The sequence below is a fragment of the Bos taurus genome, chromosome 21, assembly GCF_002263795.3.
Source record: "Bos taurus isolate L1 Dominette 01449 registration number 42190680 breed Hereford chromosome 21, ARS-UCD2.0, whole genome shotgun sequence".
NCBI classification, from domain to species: Eukaryota; Metazoa; Chordata; class Mammalia; order Artiodactyla; family Bovidae; genus Bos; species Bos taurus.
Window position 1 is genome coordinate 50,293,740 of NC_037348.1, and position 16,681 is coordinate 50,310,420.

Here is a 16,681-nt window from a genome sequence, read left to right on the forward strand (position 1 = left end):
CTTCTCTAAAAATAAAAGTAATTTTTTAGAATTATTTTCAAATTCTTCTTGAGAAATTTGAATGTGGGTTATTTATTCATTTTCCACTAACATATGGTAAAATCTGAGGAAAGGAAAATAAGAGTTCATGTTATCAAGAGTTAAATGTGACCAATGGAATTAAACTTCATATAGAGTACAATGGAGTTTCATTGTCTTGTGGAAAATTACACCCTCTGCAGGTATGTCCCAGGGATTTTCACGCTATGATGAAGTTAATATTCAGGAGATGGTGTTTATTCCTCTGTCTTTAGTCTTTTTTTTTTTTTTAAACTTTACATAATTGTATTAGTTTTGCCAAATATCAAAATGAATCCACCACAGGTATACGTGTGTTCCCCATCCTGAACCCTCCTCCCTCCTCCCTCCCCATACCATCCCTCTGGGTCGTCCCAGTGCACTAGCCCCAAGCATCCAGTATCGTGCATCGAACCTGGACTGGCATCTCGTTTCATACATGATATTTTACATGTTTCAATGCCATTCTCCCAAATCTTCCCACCCTCTCCCTCTCCCATAGAGTCCATAAGACTGTTCTATACATCAGTGTCTCTTTTGCTGTCTCGTACACAGGGTTATTGTTACCATCTTTCTAAATTCCATATATATGCGTTATTATACTGTACTGGTGTTTTTCCTTCTGGCTTACTTCACTCTGTATAATAGGCTCCAGTTTCATCCACCTCATTAGAACTGATTCAAATGTATTCTTTTTAATGGCTGAGTAATACTCCATTGTGTATATGTACCACCGCTTTCTTATCCATTCATCTGCTGATGGACATCTAGGTTGCTTCCATGTCCTGGCTATTATAAACAGTGCTGCGATGAACATTGGGGTACACGTGTCTCTTTCCCTTCTGGTTTCCTCAGTGTGTATGCCCAGCAGTGGGATTGCTGGATCATAAGGCAGTTCTATTTCCAGTTTTGTAAGGAATCTCCACACTGTTCTCCATAGTGGCTGTACTAGTTTGCATTCCCACCAACAGTGTAAGAGGGTTCCCTTTTCTCCACACCCTCTCCAGCATTTATTATTTGTAGACTTTTGGATCGCAGCCATTCTGACTGGTGTGAAATGGTACCTCATAGTGGTTTTGATTTGCATTTCTCTGATAATGAGTGATGTTGAGCATCTTTTCATGTGTTTGTTAGCCCTCTGTATGTCTTCTTTGGAGAAATGTCTATTTAGTTCTTTGGCCCATTTTTTGATTGGGTCATTTATTTTTCTGGAGTTGAGCTGTGGGAGTTGCTTGTATATTTTTGAGATTAGTTGTTTGTCAGTTGCTTCATTTGCTATTATTTTCTCCCATTCTGAAGGCTGTCTTTTCATCTTGCTGGGGAATGTAGACACTGGGTTACAGTTAGTTGGTATACTGGTGGGAATTCAAATTTTTCTAAACTCATGGTAAGTATATTGTAAAATAACATATGTAAGAATTTTCAAAATTGGTTTGTTCAGTGTGGAGTATATTCAGCAGTATTTTTGACATTTTCTTTAGAAAAAGAGGAAGAGCTAAAGGAATTTTATAAGTTTTGTTACATAAAGGGTTGAAATATTGAGCGTTTGAACGTGAACTGCTGTTTGCCTGATTGGTAAACCAACACACAACAATTGATATCAAAGGGTTTCTCCTGTAATATTTTATCCCTGGACTGTCAAGTGAATTCTTTGCATGTTCACAATGGAAACCATTGATTAGGACTACATTCTTTTCTCCTTGTTTTAATTTGAACCCCACCATATAGATTTCTTTCCTTAGGAAAATCTCCTCTTTGGAGATCATGGTGTCACAGTGGTTGGTTCTTTTGTTTTTTTTGTTTTTGTTTCAACACTTGTCTCCCTTCATATACAAAAGTACAATATGAAGCCTTCATTTAATCTCTGCAGTTCATCTCATTTCAAATGTTTATGGAAGAAGCACTTCATTGAAAGTAGTGCTGTAAATATTCTGCCATAGGAATACTTCTGTCTACATGCTTTCTCATTCAAGAACTCGCCATCATGCTGTGCAGGCTGCGTCTTTGACGGTGGGTGTCCCATTTTTATCCGCTACTCTTTATTTCATGGAGTCGTATCAACGCTATGAACGTAAGGCTATGATATGGAACCAGAAGGCTGTTTGAACTTTTGAAACCTTGTGTGGGATTGATGGTGGTGCCGAGGCATGAGAGACTAGTATGAGCGAGAAAAGGAGAGAGCGTGTGCAGAGACTTGGTGGTGCATAATGGATATTTTTTAACTTGGCGAGATGTGTCTCTCAATCCTGTGGTTTTGGTGAGAGAGTGTGCAGAGAGCAAGGATAGCAAATAATGTACGAATGTTTTTGCATTCAAAGGACATCCACATCTGTTGGAAGACTTTTAAGTGAGTTTTGTTCTTAGATGACCCACGTTAGCTGAATGTGTTAAATGAAACAATACTTGTATTTCCCCTACCCCTTTGTCAACTGCTGTGAATGCTGTATGGTGTGTGTTCTCTTCTGTTACTGATCTGTAAGTGTGGTAATGTGAACTGAAGCTGATGGGTTGAGAACATGGACTGAGCTTGTGGTGTGCTTTGCAGGAGTACTTGGAAGCAGAGTTCACCAGTGAGCTCGGGGTGTCTCAAAGCAGGGTGGAAGTTCTCATGTCTGTTAGCTACCCATAAGAATGCTGTTTGCTGCAGTTCTGTGTCCTGTGCTTGGATGCTTTTTATAAGAGTTGTCACTGTTGGAAATTCTTAAATAAAACTGATTTAAATTAAAAAAAAAAAAATTTTGATATATTTCTCCTAAAACACCCATCAGTTCTGTTATTCTGTGTTCTATTACACATATAAACTAAAAGAAAACAATCAAAACAAGAAAAACATTCCCAGGATTTTATTTTATTTTTTTTTAATTTTTTTTAAATTTTATTTTATTTTTAAACTTTACATAATTGTCGTAGTTTTGCCAAATATCAAAATGAATCTGCAACAGATATATTTTAACAAAAATAATTCTCATGCAGTTTTATCTCTATTTTGGATGAGACTAATGGTATTTAAATGCATCTGTCACAATTTAGATTCTTAATGTCTCTTTATATAATAAAAAGTAATTCAACAAATTATGCACCTGCATTTCCAAATCCAGAAAAACATGTTTATGAAGTTTGCTTCTCCAATATGGTGGCTGGTTCAACATAGCTACATTAAAATTGCTATCCAATATAACTGTAATAACCAGTCATAATATACAATTTATAAAGACTCTGTCACATTTTCAGAAGAAATTACATAGGAAAAATGAAACCTACAAAAATACTAAAATTTCACTTACAATGATAAAGCTATCATTTTCAGGAGAGACCTGACCAAATGGAAAGAATATTCCTGGTTGTAGAACGGTGATGGTTAGGTTTTAAGTGTCAAATTTCCTTAGCTATAGTAGGCAGTTAACCAGATATTAATCTACGTGTTGCTGCTATGAAGGTGTTGGTAGATGTGGTAAACAGCTACAATCAGTTGACTTACACAGTATTTTTCTTAATGATATGGATGAGGCCCATCTGTTGAAAGGTCTTAAGAGAAAAACTGTTTTCCTGAAGAAAAGAAAAAAATTCCCCCTCAAGGCTGCAGTGTGAACTCTTACCAGAGAATTCCAGGCTGCTGGCAGGCCCTATGGACTTTTATGACAATCCTTGAGCGTAACCCAATTCCTTGAAATCAGTCAAGGATACATAATGTGTGTGTGTGTGTGTGTGTGTGTGTATCTGTATGTGTGTGTGTGTGTGTGTGTGTGTGTATTTCCTTACATATCCTACTGGTTCTGTTTATTTAGAGACCTTGACTGATTTAATACAGAAGCGCCTAATTGTATAAGGGTATTAATCTATCCCAGTTAAATAATTCTGAAATATGACTAAATTTGACAAAATTTTACCTGGAAAAACATATTGGAATGGTGAATATACAAATACCATAGAGGTCAGACCATTGATGACAACATAGCAACCAGCCCAAGAAGCCAAACCACTTCCAGTTTCCCTGAATGAGCAACCTACAATGGGAATTTTCTTGAAGACTTCTCTCCTTCTCTCTCCATCTGTTCTACTCCTCTGCCCGTCTTTGAGTTTCTGCCAAATCTTTAAGTCATGACAGCTGATTCCCTACGTATAGCAAGCTCTAAATAAATAGCCTCTTTTTTATTTCCACAGTTTTCCTGGAGGTTCCATGGAGATACGGTCGGCACTGCCAGTTGCTGTCAGTTTGTTCTCAACCAGGTATGAAATTCAGATGTTCGTAGGGGCCACTGGTGTCTCGTTACTCTTGGTTTATGGATTTCCTGTTCCGATGTGCTAAGTCAGCTTCAGGTTTGAACTCTAGTCTCTCTGCATTAAATGCCTTGGTTACTGTCTCAGTTTGGCACTCAGGATTTGTTACTAGTTTCACTTTGTTTGGCATCCTTGGAAGAAACAGGCAATTGTGTTTCATTCATTACTGCTCTTTTGTGCTTCTGTTTTTGTATTGTGCTGTAAAACACTGTTGCATGTCATCCAGAAGAGAATCACAGGTTAAATCAGGAGTCACAGGTTGAATCGCAGTTTAAAACCGGACTTATAAGCTTAAAAACAAGCCTTATAAGCCTGTTGTTGGAGCTAGCCTTTGTAGACTGGTTGAGTTTGTGATTCTCATCAAACTAGTATCTGAGTGCTGTGGGTCACCAATAAAACTGGACGAGGTTATTTTTCCACCTAAAATTTTTGTTCTCAGTGCTTAGCTATGATACACTGAAAATATCTTCTCTAGTTGTCCATCTTCTGGGGGGTGCAAATTATCAGCTCTGTGTTTGGAGGTGGACATGATAAGGTTGGAAGTCCAACACATAAAGTACATACATAAATAATAATACAGTATTAATATATTTAAGATGTTAATAGTAGGCAAACTGGCTATCCGGTATATGGGAACACTTTACTATCTCCTCAACTTTTCTGTCAACCTAAAAATATTCTGAGATAAAAATTTTAGTTCCTCTTCAAAAAGCAATTGGAATATTTTTTGTGAGACTAGATTTTAACAAAATTAAATATTAAAAAAATTTTAAATATAAGTGAAGTAAGTATTGGGATCGCAAAGAGTCAGACATGACTTGGTGATTGAACAATAACAACAAATAATACCAACAGATATTTTTGTAAGTTCATGTTATGAAGATATGTGTCATTGCTGAAATAGAAAATGATGATAATTTCAATATAATTTAGAGGATAACAATAACTGAATGGAATTAAGAGATGATATCCACTGCTCTGTAAGCCTTAGAAGGAAAGTACCATTTCTTTAATCACAGGTATTCTTTAGCAAAAATTTTGCTAAAGTTTCCTGAACTGCATACTTCACTTCTGAAACTTAGTAGGATTGTCATGTATTACTCTTTCACTAGAGCATCAAGATAGCATTTTTCAAAGTAAGAAAGTGGAAGAAAGTAAAAGTGAAAGTCGCTCAGTCCTGTCTGACTCTTCGCGTCCCCATGGAATTCTCCAGGCCAGAATAGTGGAGTGGGTAGCCTTTCCCTTCTCCAGGGGATCTTCCCAACCCAAGGATTGAACCCAGGGATTGAACCCGGGTCTCCTGCATTGCAGGCAGATTCTTTACCAGCTGAGCCACCAGGGAAGCAATGTATAGCTGGTATATTTATATAACAATGGACTTAAGCATGCCTGTTTTTATTTTTACATTTTTTGGAAGAAACCTGGTTGAAGATAGACTATTTGACATCTGCTTTTTACCCTTTTAAGTTCAAATTTTCTATATACTGGCTCTAAAAAGCCAGAAAAAAACAACCTTTCCTTCAAAAACATGTAGAATGACTGCTTACTATTGTGAAACTTCAGATTTATCTGTTTTAGTACATATGTAACACTATACATTTAGACTACGTACTTCCGGAATGTAACCTACAAGGGAATAGCTGAGACTGTTTACTACTTCAGCAGTGCCTAGGACAATCTCTTACTCAGTTTATAAACAGTACTTTATAATAATTCCTAATATTATAGCTCCAGTGGCTGCATTCATTTGAATCATATAATGTTTATGTAAGTATTAGGTAAACAAAATATGACTCTTGGTAGTTCAGCCATGATTCCCTTTGAAGGGTCTGAAAGATATAGATTAGGAAGGACTATATAATGTAAACTAGAGTCTTAGCAAAGTTATATTTGCATATTTGTCCATGGGATTTTGAAAAATATTTATTCATAATAATAAATGTATTTATATATAATTTAACTTCAACTATTTACCTGGTTTGATTTTCTGTTTATTGATCTTTCAGTAAAATATAGTCAAGTCTCCAGGAAAATCATAATCATAGTATTAGCTAGGTGAAATGGAAATAAAATTTTTATTAAAAAAACACTACATCCATTTTGTACCTACTCTTCCTTTCTATTAATATTTGTATTAATACTTACTTTTATTGAACTTAAAAAACTGAACTCCATTTTAGTTTATTTCATATAATGTAGAGTACTGACAGAGTTTTCTAAATATTTGCAATTTCACCTAACCTAATCTCATATGCATATACTACATGATAATTGGATTCTTAGATTTTTTAAAATACGTTTGTTATGTTTTAAGGAAAATGAGTCTACAATTTAATTCTTTTGACAATAGAGGTGATCTAAGGAAAAACTCTCCACTGAGAGATTTGTTTCACAAAATTTTTATATAATGGGATATCAAATCATAGGAGACTGTATATTTGAAATGTTGCCCTGGTGTGGGTAGGAAGCTCAGATGATTAATGAAAATGTATTTGCAACTTTGTTTACCCATGTCTAAAAGCCCCCAAACACTCTGTGAATTCTAGTGACTGCAATATCATCATTACCTAATTTGATCTGAAATTGTACAACACTCTTAATTTGTTTGACTTTCTTTGCTTGTAAATGGAAAGAGAGAAATTTATATCCTATGTAACTTTCATTTTCTTAAAATCATGCTGGGTTTCTCATCGTTACCATCACTTGCTCTGACAGTGCTCTCACTATTAATACAGAGAGTGCATGAAACAAACATTCAAGAAAGTTTAAACTTTTACAACAGGAAGCCATATGGAAACGGGATGATTTTTTACAGTGGAGAAAACTGAGCTGACCAGCCAATTAACAGAGAATATTTATTAAACAATATTTTTTAACAGTTTCATAAGACCTCAAGCCAATAGGAACAGAGCTCTCTACCTGGGATTAGACTCAGACAGTTTTGACCATTTTATTTCTGCCTACATCAGAAATGTGATTAAACACTGTTGACATTTGTTTTATTCAGTAGCTACATTGGGCTTTTTACCTGCATGGCTCTGAAGAATACAAATTGTTTGACTCAAGCTCAGCTGTAACATCAGGATTGGGAAACAAAATAGTTTATGGTGTAAAATAGATGTTCTCTTATCCTAGAGCAGGACCTAACAATACTTCAGTGATAATGGAATAAAACACATGAATAACTAGAAGGCCAACCCATTAGAAACAGAGATGGAAGGATATCATATTATCATCAATATAATTAGGACAGAGAGCTACATAATGACTGTAATCATTTTCTAAGCATATTTTCATTCAGAAATCAGAAGAATGAATAGTTATAGCATATAGTACAATATCACCAGCACTGAAAATACTAAGGAAATAAAACAATTTACTAATTTATGTGTGCTCACAACTCACTAAAGGAGACCAACAATAAAACAAGTTCATTAGTATTTACTTTGATAATGGAGAGGGCATGGTTTTCAAACCACTGCCATTCTGTAGGAATAGCAAGTAACTCAAATTGGTCTACAGGGGAAGATGCTAAGGAACTGTGCTGGGAGGTACTACTTGAGCTGAAAATTAAAGGACAAGAATTAGATTTCCAGAGTAGTTGTAGAAAACATTCCAGTGGATGGTAGCAGAATAGACAACATTTGCAGAGGCATGAAAAGGCATAGTTTTGGGGGGTAAGACTTATTTGAGGGTAATTTGCCTGGTGATAAGACTGGACAGAGAATTGGAAGTGAGTTAATCAACTATTTACATATACTTCTGTTTCATCCATAACATATAGATAGCCTCCTGTATTAATCAGAATTCTCCGAGAAACAGAACCAATATGGGGTATGTATGTTCTATGCTGTGTGTGTGTGTGTGTGTGTGTGTGTGTGTGTGTGTGTGTCTGCGAATGTGGGGAGAGAGTTACTTTTAGAAATTGTTTCACATAATTTTGGAGGATAGCAAGTCCAAAATCCATAGGGTAGGCTAACAGGCTGGAGACCAAGGGAATAGAGTGAATGTTGCAACTCAAGTCTATTTAAAGCCAATTTGGATACACATTCTCCCTTTTTTTAAGGGGTACTTTGCCACCTAGATAGCATATTCAAAAGCAGATACATTACATTGCCAACAAATGTCCATCTAGTCAAGGCTATAGTTTTTCCAGTAGTCATGTATGGATGTGAGAGTTGGACTGTGAAGAAAGCTGAGCGCTAAAGAATTGATGTTTTTGAACTGCGGTGTTGGAGAAGACTGTTGAGAGTCCCTTGGACTGCAAGGAGATCCTACCAGTCCATTCTAAAGGAGATCAGTCCTGGGTGTTCTTTGGAAGGAATGATGTTAAAGCTGAAACTCCAATACTTTGGCCACCTCCTGTGAAGAGTTGACTCATTGGAAAAGACTCTGATGCTGGGAGGGATGGGGGCAGGAGGAGAAGGGGATGACAGAGGATGAGATGGCTGGATGGCATCACCGACTCGATGGACGTGAGTCTGAGTGAACTCCGGGAGTTGGTGATGGACAGGGAGGCCTGGCGTGCTGCGATTCATGGGGTCGCGAAGAGTCAGACATGACTGAGCAACTGAACTTAACTGAACTTGCCTCTTTTCTTTTAAGGGCTTCAGTCTGTTGGATGAAGTCTGCCCACATTAAGGCTAATAATCTACATAACTTAATGTCTACAGACCACGGCCTAGCTAAGTTGACATAAATTAGTCATGATGAATCCACTCTTTTTCAATTTGATACCATAAGCATTTCTAGTTTTGATTTCTAAAGAAGATAACAGTATTATACTTCTGTTTTACATGATGCACCCATTCAGTATACAACAGAAAACACACTAACCTTTGGACAGAAAAGGATAAAAAGTCCTTGGGTGATGTTTACTCTTCTCTGTGATATCCTATAATTTAAATACTGTGATATAAAGTCAGTGCGTCTTATGTTATATGATAAGGGTGTAATAAGGGACAAAACAGATATTTCCTAGATAGGTAGGCAGATAGATGTAAACATACACACAGATATAAGCATATTCATAGAAAATAAGAAGGAAATACTCATAGTAATCACAGTCCTCATTTCTGTAACTGGTGATGTGGTCACGTGCAATATGCTAAGTCACTCAGTCGTGTCTGACTCTTGGCAACCCCATGGTTGCAAAGAAAGTTTAAGACTATAAAGTTTAAGTACTATAGCCTGCCAAGCTCCTCTGTCAAGGGCATTCTCCAGGCAAGAACGCTGGAGTGGGTTTCCATTTCCTACTCCAGGGGATCTTCTCCACCCAGGGATCAAACCTCTGTCTCCTACATCTCCTAAATTGAAAGGTGAGTTCTTTACCACCAGCACCATCTGGGAAGCCCAATGTGGTCATAGGTCTTATTTATAATTGCCTTTTTCCATTACACATTCCATGTTCCCTTTAGAGTTAAAAAGCACCTCAAATGGTTGTGATTCTTTACCTGCAATGTGGGTAAGGGTGATCCAAACCTTGATTCCTGAAGAGTCTGGACCTTTAGTAGTCCTGTCTGAATTGGCTTGTTATAGTCTTCCATTGACTTTAATCACAAGTCATAGTAAAACTAACATTCTAAGTGATCTCTTGTATTCCAGACATGTTTTTTCCATATCTCTATTGTGGGATAGCTATCCAATTTCCCCTTCATAGTTAGGATCAGTCAACCCAACCAGAGTGGTAACTCTTTTCTTTGCCTGCTGATTCAAAGACATGAGAAACCCAAAGTGGCTGGGCGGCAATCTTAACTTCCTATTCAGTGGAATCATTGTTGTGTCTCCTGGTGGAAGCATTCCTCCCTTTCGAACTACTACTTCTAAGCCAGAAATTCATAGTCATGGCAATAAGAAGCAACTGTTTTGCTAGTGGGTCACTGGGGTCAGTGAGTGATGCCGCTTATATTTCCACCCTTTGATCCCTGGACCTGTGAATCCTGGCTGTGGGAGAAACAGTGCCACATATTGCACACTGATTCAGAGCACATGCAGCCTCCTGGAGAACTTTGCCATAACCCTGCAAAATATTGTCACCTAACTGACATAGTAACTGAGTATTCAAAAGTCAATTCTACCATTATCTCAAGCCAGGTGCTTCAGACTGGTGGGAAACATGGTAAGTCCAGTGAATTACAAGAGTATGGGCCCATTGCTGCACTTATTTTTGCTGTGAAGTGAGTTCCTTGATCAGAAGCAATACTGTGTGGAATACCATTACAGTAGATGTGGCATTCTGTAAGTCCACAGATAGTAAACGGTGGCAAATACACTGCATGCAGGAAAATCAGATCCACAGGTGGAGGAAATGGCCATGCCAACAAGGAAAAAAAAAAATCACTTCCACAGCAGAAGCTGTACAGTGTAATTAACTTGCTATCAAGTAGCTGGCTGACCATCCGTGAGGAAAGGTGCCATGTTGAGGGGCTCAGCTGCTGTCATACTGGACACAGCGTTGGCTATAGCCAGGTTGGCCTTGGCGAGTGGCAGTCTACATGCTCAACTCATGGATTACCTCTATCCCTGCCACCATTTTATTAATGGTGGAATATAGCAGCAGAAGTATCTTGTTTTAATTATATTACATATGTGAGAAAAATATTTTATCAACTTTAATGTTGAACTTTATCACCCTTTGCAATGTTAAGAAGTATGCCAATGCTCAACTTTTATTTTTTATGATACTTTCATGAAGTAATATTTAGAAATATTTATCTCGTTTGTGTAAAATCTCACTTTGGCTTCTGATGTAAGAGTTAGTGTTTTAATTCAAAGTGGTATATTCAAAATCAGTTAATAATAAGATGTAAAATGTCTAGAAAAGTCTCAGAAAAAAAGTAAATGCACCAACCAACATACACAAGCATATTTTGCTTTGTTTCAATAATGAAACATGTGTGGCATATTTATTACAGTTTAAGAGCATAGCCATCAAGAGTACAGTTTTTGTTCAGTGTCAAACAAACCTTGATGTGTAAATAACAGGGTTATTCCATCTATCAAGTCCTGATGTTCTTTCAGGCTTGTAATTATTAGTTTGGAAAGCATCAAAAAACTGGTAATTTTATTATGCATTTTTTATAGTTTGATTCATTTTCTGTCCATCATACCAAAAAGAACAAATAATAAATCTTGGTCCTCTTCAATAATTGCAATTTTCTTGCTTCACTACAGTTTTAAACCTAATAAATCAAAGATACCTTCAACAAGAAAAAGAGAAGGCACAGTATTTTTAAATTTTCTGAGTGAGAATTTTATTTAATTTGAGGATCTTAGAAGGAGTCATATATACTATACCTGCAGGTTCTACTATTTAACTTTTAAAATTCAAAGTAAAAATAAACAAAAGTGAAATGACCTAGGTATCTCATTTAGTAAATCTAGTGGTATTCTAAAGCGCAGGCACCAGTTCACATTAGACACTGTTACTTCTGCGGCTGTGTTGAAATGATTTAGGGTAATGCGTGGTTATGACTTGTTTTAATGACAGGGAAGTTTAGATTATAGCTTGATATGGGGTCAATACAGTTCTGTTTACTTATTTTACTGTAGAAAATCCCTTTAGCTATTTTATTCTTTAATTTGATTGACTTTCCCTAGTTTTATGCAGAAAAGCTTTTATATGGTTCTTAGATACATCAGGAAATGAAATACAGAAAACTCCCTGTCTTTGTGAAGAAACATAAGTAAAAATACATATTACAAGTATATATATTTTGTAGGATGTTAGAAAACAAAGTGCTTTGGGGAAAAGTAGATCAGGATAAGGGCTAAGGAGAATTAGATGTGTATGGAGGAGGATGGTTTGAGTAGACCTAGTTGAGAAGGTAGCATTTGATTACACACCAGTATTTGTACTGAAAATTCCCTTTGCTGACTTAACACATGACCTCAGTCATAATCAATTTTATCACACGTCTACGAAATAAAAATGAATCTATAATATTAGAAATAATATCCTCAAGCAGGATGGGCTTCAGATGACTTTCTTTTTCGATTATTTTCTTTACTGACAATTAATAAATGTTAAGATTTAGTTTCAAATGCCTAGTATAATTTGAGAATTGTTTCTATTTTCTAGCAGAAAAGTTGACTGCATTGATAGAGTGAGTATTATGGGAAAGCTGCAGTATTTTAATGAACTTCCAAGGTTCTGAAACTTCCTCAATGGTTGTCTGAGTCAAAGCCATTCCAGTATCATTCTTCTATTTTGCTTGTATGCGTGTGTGTTTGTGTGTATGTATGTTTATTTTTTGTTTTGTTTTCTTAAGTGAAATTTCCTTTTAATGACACATGATGGAAGTGAGGCTCTTGTCCATGGATTTCTGCTAATTGCAGTTTTTTAGGTTTAACTTGAAATAAATGTTGAAATGTGCTTCAAAAAGAGTAATTTATTTTTAATGAGACTGGGAGAAGTACAAATGGCTTTCAATCCTTAAACAAAATTATAGTTCAGGCCAGCAAACTGAATAAAGTAAGCAAAATATTCACTTTCAGTTCTAAACTATTTATATTGAGTTATAACTTTTATTAAATGCATAAGATGCATTTCTATATTCCCATTTATTTATTTTTAATTAACTTATTTTTTGTTGAAGGATAATTGCTTTATAGAATTTTGCTGTTTTCTGTCAAACCTCAACGTGAATCAGCCATAGGTATACATATATCCTCTCCCTTTTGAATCTCCCTCCCATCTCCCTCGCCATCCCACCCCTCTAGGTTGATAACAGAACCCCTGTTTGAGTCTCCTGAGCCATACAGCAAATTCCTGTTGGCTATCTATGTTACACATGGTAATATAAGCTTCCATGTTACTCTTTCCATACATCTCACCCTCTCTTCCCCTTTCCCGTATATTCCCATTTATTTTATGCTATATTTATGTGGCATTAAAAGTAAGTTATGTAGGGATTTTTATAGATAAGCCAAGTATCAGTAAGCAGTGATACCAAAATGAACTGTAAAAAATGAATTGGAAAATGGAATACAGAAAAATTTTCCTTTTTTTTTTTTATAGTTAGGCTTTGCTGGAATCAAGGATGAGCCAGATGAATGTGGGTGAGTGGAGGAGGAGAGTAGAGGTGTTTGAGGTACATGTAACATCTCTGCAAAAATACCGGGAAAATAGCATATTACATTCAGGGCATATCAGTAAGGGAGAGGATCAAAAGATGTTGGAAAGTTAAGTAGAAATCCAACTGTGGCTCAGCTGGTAAGGAACCTGCCTGCAATTCGGGAGATGTGGGTTCGACCCCTGGGTTGGGAAGATCCTCTGGAGAAGGGAAAGGCTACCCACTCTAGTATTCTGGCCTGTAGAATTCCATGGAGTGTATAATGCATGGGGTTGCAAAAAGTCAGATACGACTGAGCGACTTTCACTTTCACTTTGGGGGTTCCCTTGTAACTCGGTAAAGAATCTGTCTTCAGTGCAGGAGACCTGGGTTCAATCCCTGGCTTGGGAAGATCCCCTGGAGAAGGAAATGGTAACCCACTTCAGTATCATTGCCTGGAAAATCTCATGGCCAGAGGAGCCTGGTGAGCTGAAGTCCATGGGGTCGCAAAGAGTTGAGCACAACTGAGCGACTGACAAGATAACAAGAAGATATTTAAGACTATTTTAAACTATTTTTTTATTTTTTCAGTTTTGAGAAATAATGGACATAAAGCACTGTGTAAGTTTAAGGTGTACAGCATGATGGTTTGATTCACATATATTGCCAAGTGATTGCCACAGTAGGTTTAGTTATTTCATCATCTCATCAGTTCAGTTCAGTTGCTCAGTTGTATCTGACTCTCCGCGACCCCATGAACTGCAGCACGAAAAAGAAAAATAAATTCTTGTAATGAGAACTCTTAGAATCTGCCCTTTTAACAACTTTCCTGGATGTCATACAGCAGTGTTAACCACAGTCATTATGTTGTACATCTCTAGTACTTATTTATTTTATAACTGAAAGGTTTTACCTTTTACTACCTTCTTCTCCAATTTCTCCCTTCCCTACTCCTACCTCTGGTAACCACAAATCTGATCTCTTTTCTATGAGTTGACTTTTTTTTTTTTTAATTCCACTTGTAATATCACACAATATTTGTTTCTTTCTGTCTGATTTATTTCACTTAGCATAATCCCTTTAGGTCTATCTATGTTATCACAATGGAAGGATTATCTTTTTTTTTTCTTATGAATGACTAATATTCTGTTATGTATAAATGTCCTATATCTTCTTTATCCGTTCATCCACTGGTGGATACCTGAGGTTGTTTCCATGTCTTGGCTGTTGTAAATAATGCTACTCTGAGCATTAGGAGGCAGATAACTTTTTGGGTTTTTGATTTTATTTCATGTTAGATATACACTCATAAGTGAAATTGCTGAATCATATGGTAGTTCTATATTTAATTTTTTGAGGAGTGTCCATAATGCTTGACACAGTGACTATACTAATTTATAATCCCTTCAACAGTGCATAAAGTTTCCCTTTCCCCCACATCCTCATCCACATTTATTTTCACTTATTTTTGATGAGTTTTCCTGGTGGCTCAGTGGTAAAGAATCTGCCTGCCAATGCAAGAGATGCTGATTGGATCCCTGGGTTGGGAAGATCCCCTGGAGAAGGAAAATGGCAACCCACTCTAGGATTCTTGCCAAGACGATCACACAGACAGAGCAGCCTGGCAGGCTACAGTCCATGGGGTCATAAAAGAGTCAGACAGGACTTAGGGACTAAACAGCGACAACAAGTCTTTTTGATGGTGGCCATTCTAACAGGTGTGAGGTGACATCTCATTTTGGTTTTCATTGGCATTTTCATGATGACTAGTGATGGTGAGCGTATTTTCATGTATAGACTTACGTCACTCTTCTGTGCTTCGCTTTGTTGTACTTCTCAGATTCTGTATTTTTTTTTTTTTTTTTTACACATTGAATGTAGCAACACTGTATTGAGCAACACTACTGGTTCCAGTGTTTTCAACAGCAGTTTTTCAGTTTGTGTCTCTGTCACATTTGGTCATTCTCATGACTATTTCAAAATTTTTCACCATTATTGTATTTGTTGTGGTTATATGATCAGTAAATATTGACGCTGCTATTGCAAAAAAGATTATGACTCATAGAAGACTCACCTTATGATTAGCATTTTTGAGCAATGACATATTGTTTAATGAAGGTATATATATTGTTTTCTTAGACATAATGCTACTACACACTTAATTATAGTATAGAGGAAAAATAACTTTTATGTATGCCTTGAGAAGCCAAAAATTTGCATGACATACCTTTGATATTTGCTTTTATTGATGTGGTCTGGAACCAAACTCCCAATATCTCCAAAGTATGTTTGTGTCTGTAGGCCATTTGTATATCTTCTTTGAAAAAATGTCTAGACATTTTTCCTTTGCCCCAATTTTAATTGGATTATTTGGGGTGGGTTTTTTTTGTTTTTGTTATTAAATATTTATTATTAACCCCTTTACGGATGTGTTGTTGTTGTTTAGTTGCTAAGTCATGTTCGAATCCTTTGCAACTCCATGGATTGTAGCCTACCAGAGTCCTCTGTTCATGGGATTTCCCAGGCAAGAATACTAGAGTGGGTTGCCATTTCTTTCTCCAGGGTATTTTCCTGACCCAGGGATTGAACCCACATCTCCTGCTTGGCAGGTGGATTCTTTACCACTGAGCCACCTGGGAACAGATATGGTTAATAGTCCCCCCCCGCCCGCCATACGTAGGTACTCTTCATTTGGGAGACAGTTTCCTTTGCTGTGCAGAAGCCTTTTAGTCTGAAGTAGTCTCATTTACCTATCTTCTTGAATCTGTAGATAACTTTTGGTAGTATTGACATTTTAACAATTAATTCTTCCAATTTATGAACACATACCTTTCCATTTGTTAGTACCTTCTTTGATTTCTTTAATCAGTGTCTTGTTTTTGCAGTAGGGATCTTTCACTTGGTTAAACTTACTCCTAAATATTTTATTGTTCTTGATGCTATTGCAAATGTGATCATTTCTTTCTTTCTTTCTTTCTTTCTTTTTTTTCAGAAAACTTTTTGTTGGTATATGGAAACATTGTTAATTTTCTATGTTAATTTCCTACCCTGCAACTTTATTGAAGTCATTAGTTTTAACAGTTTTAATTTTTTTTTTTTTTTTTTGGTTCAGTCTCAAGGATTTTTCAAAAGTAGAGACATTACTTTGCCAACAAAGGTCCGTCTAGTAAAGGCTATGGTTTTTCCTGTGGTCATGTATGGATGTGAGAGTTGGACTGTGAAGAAGGCTGAGTGCCAAAGAATTGACACTTTTGAACTGTGGTGTTGGAGAAGACTCTTGAGAGTCCCTTGGA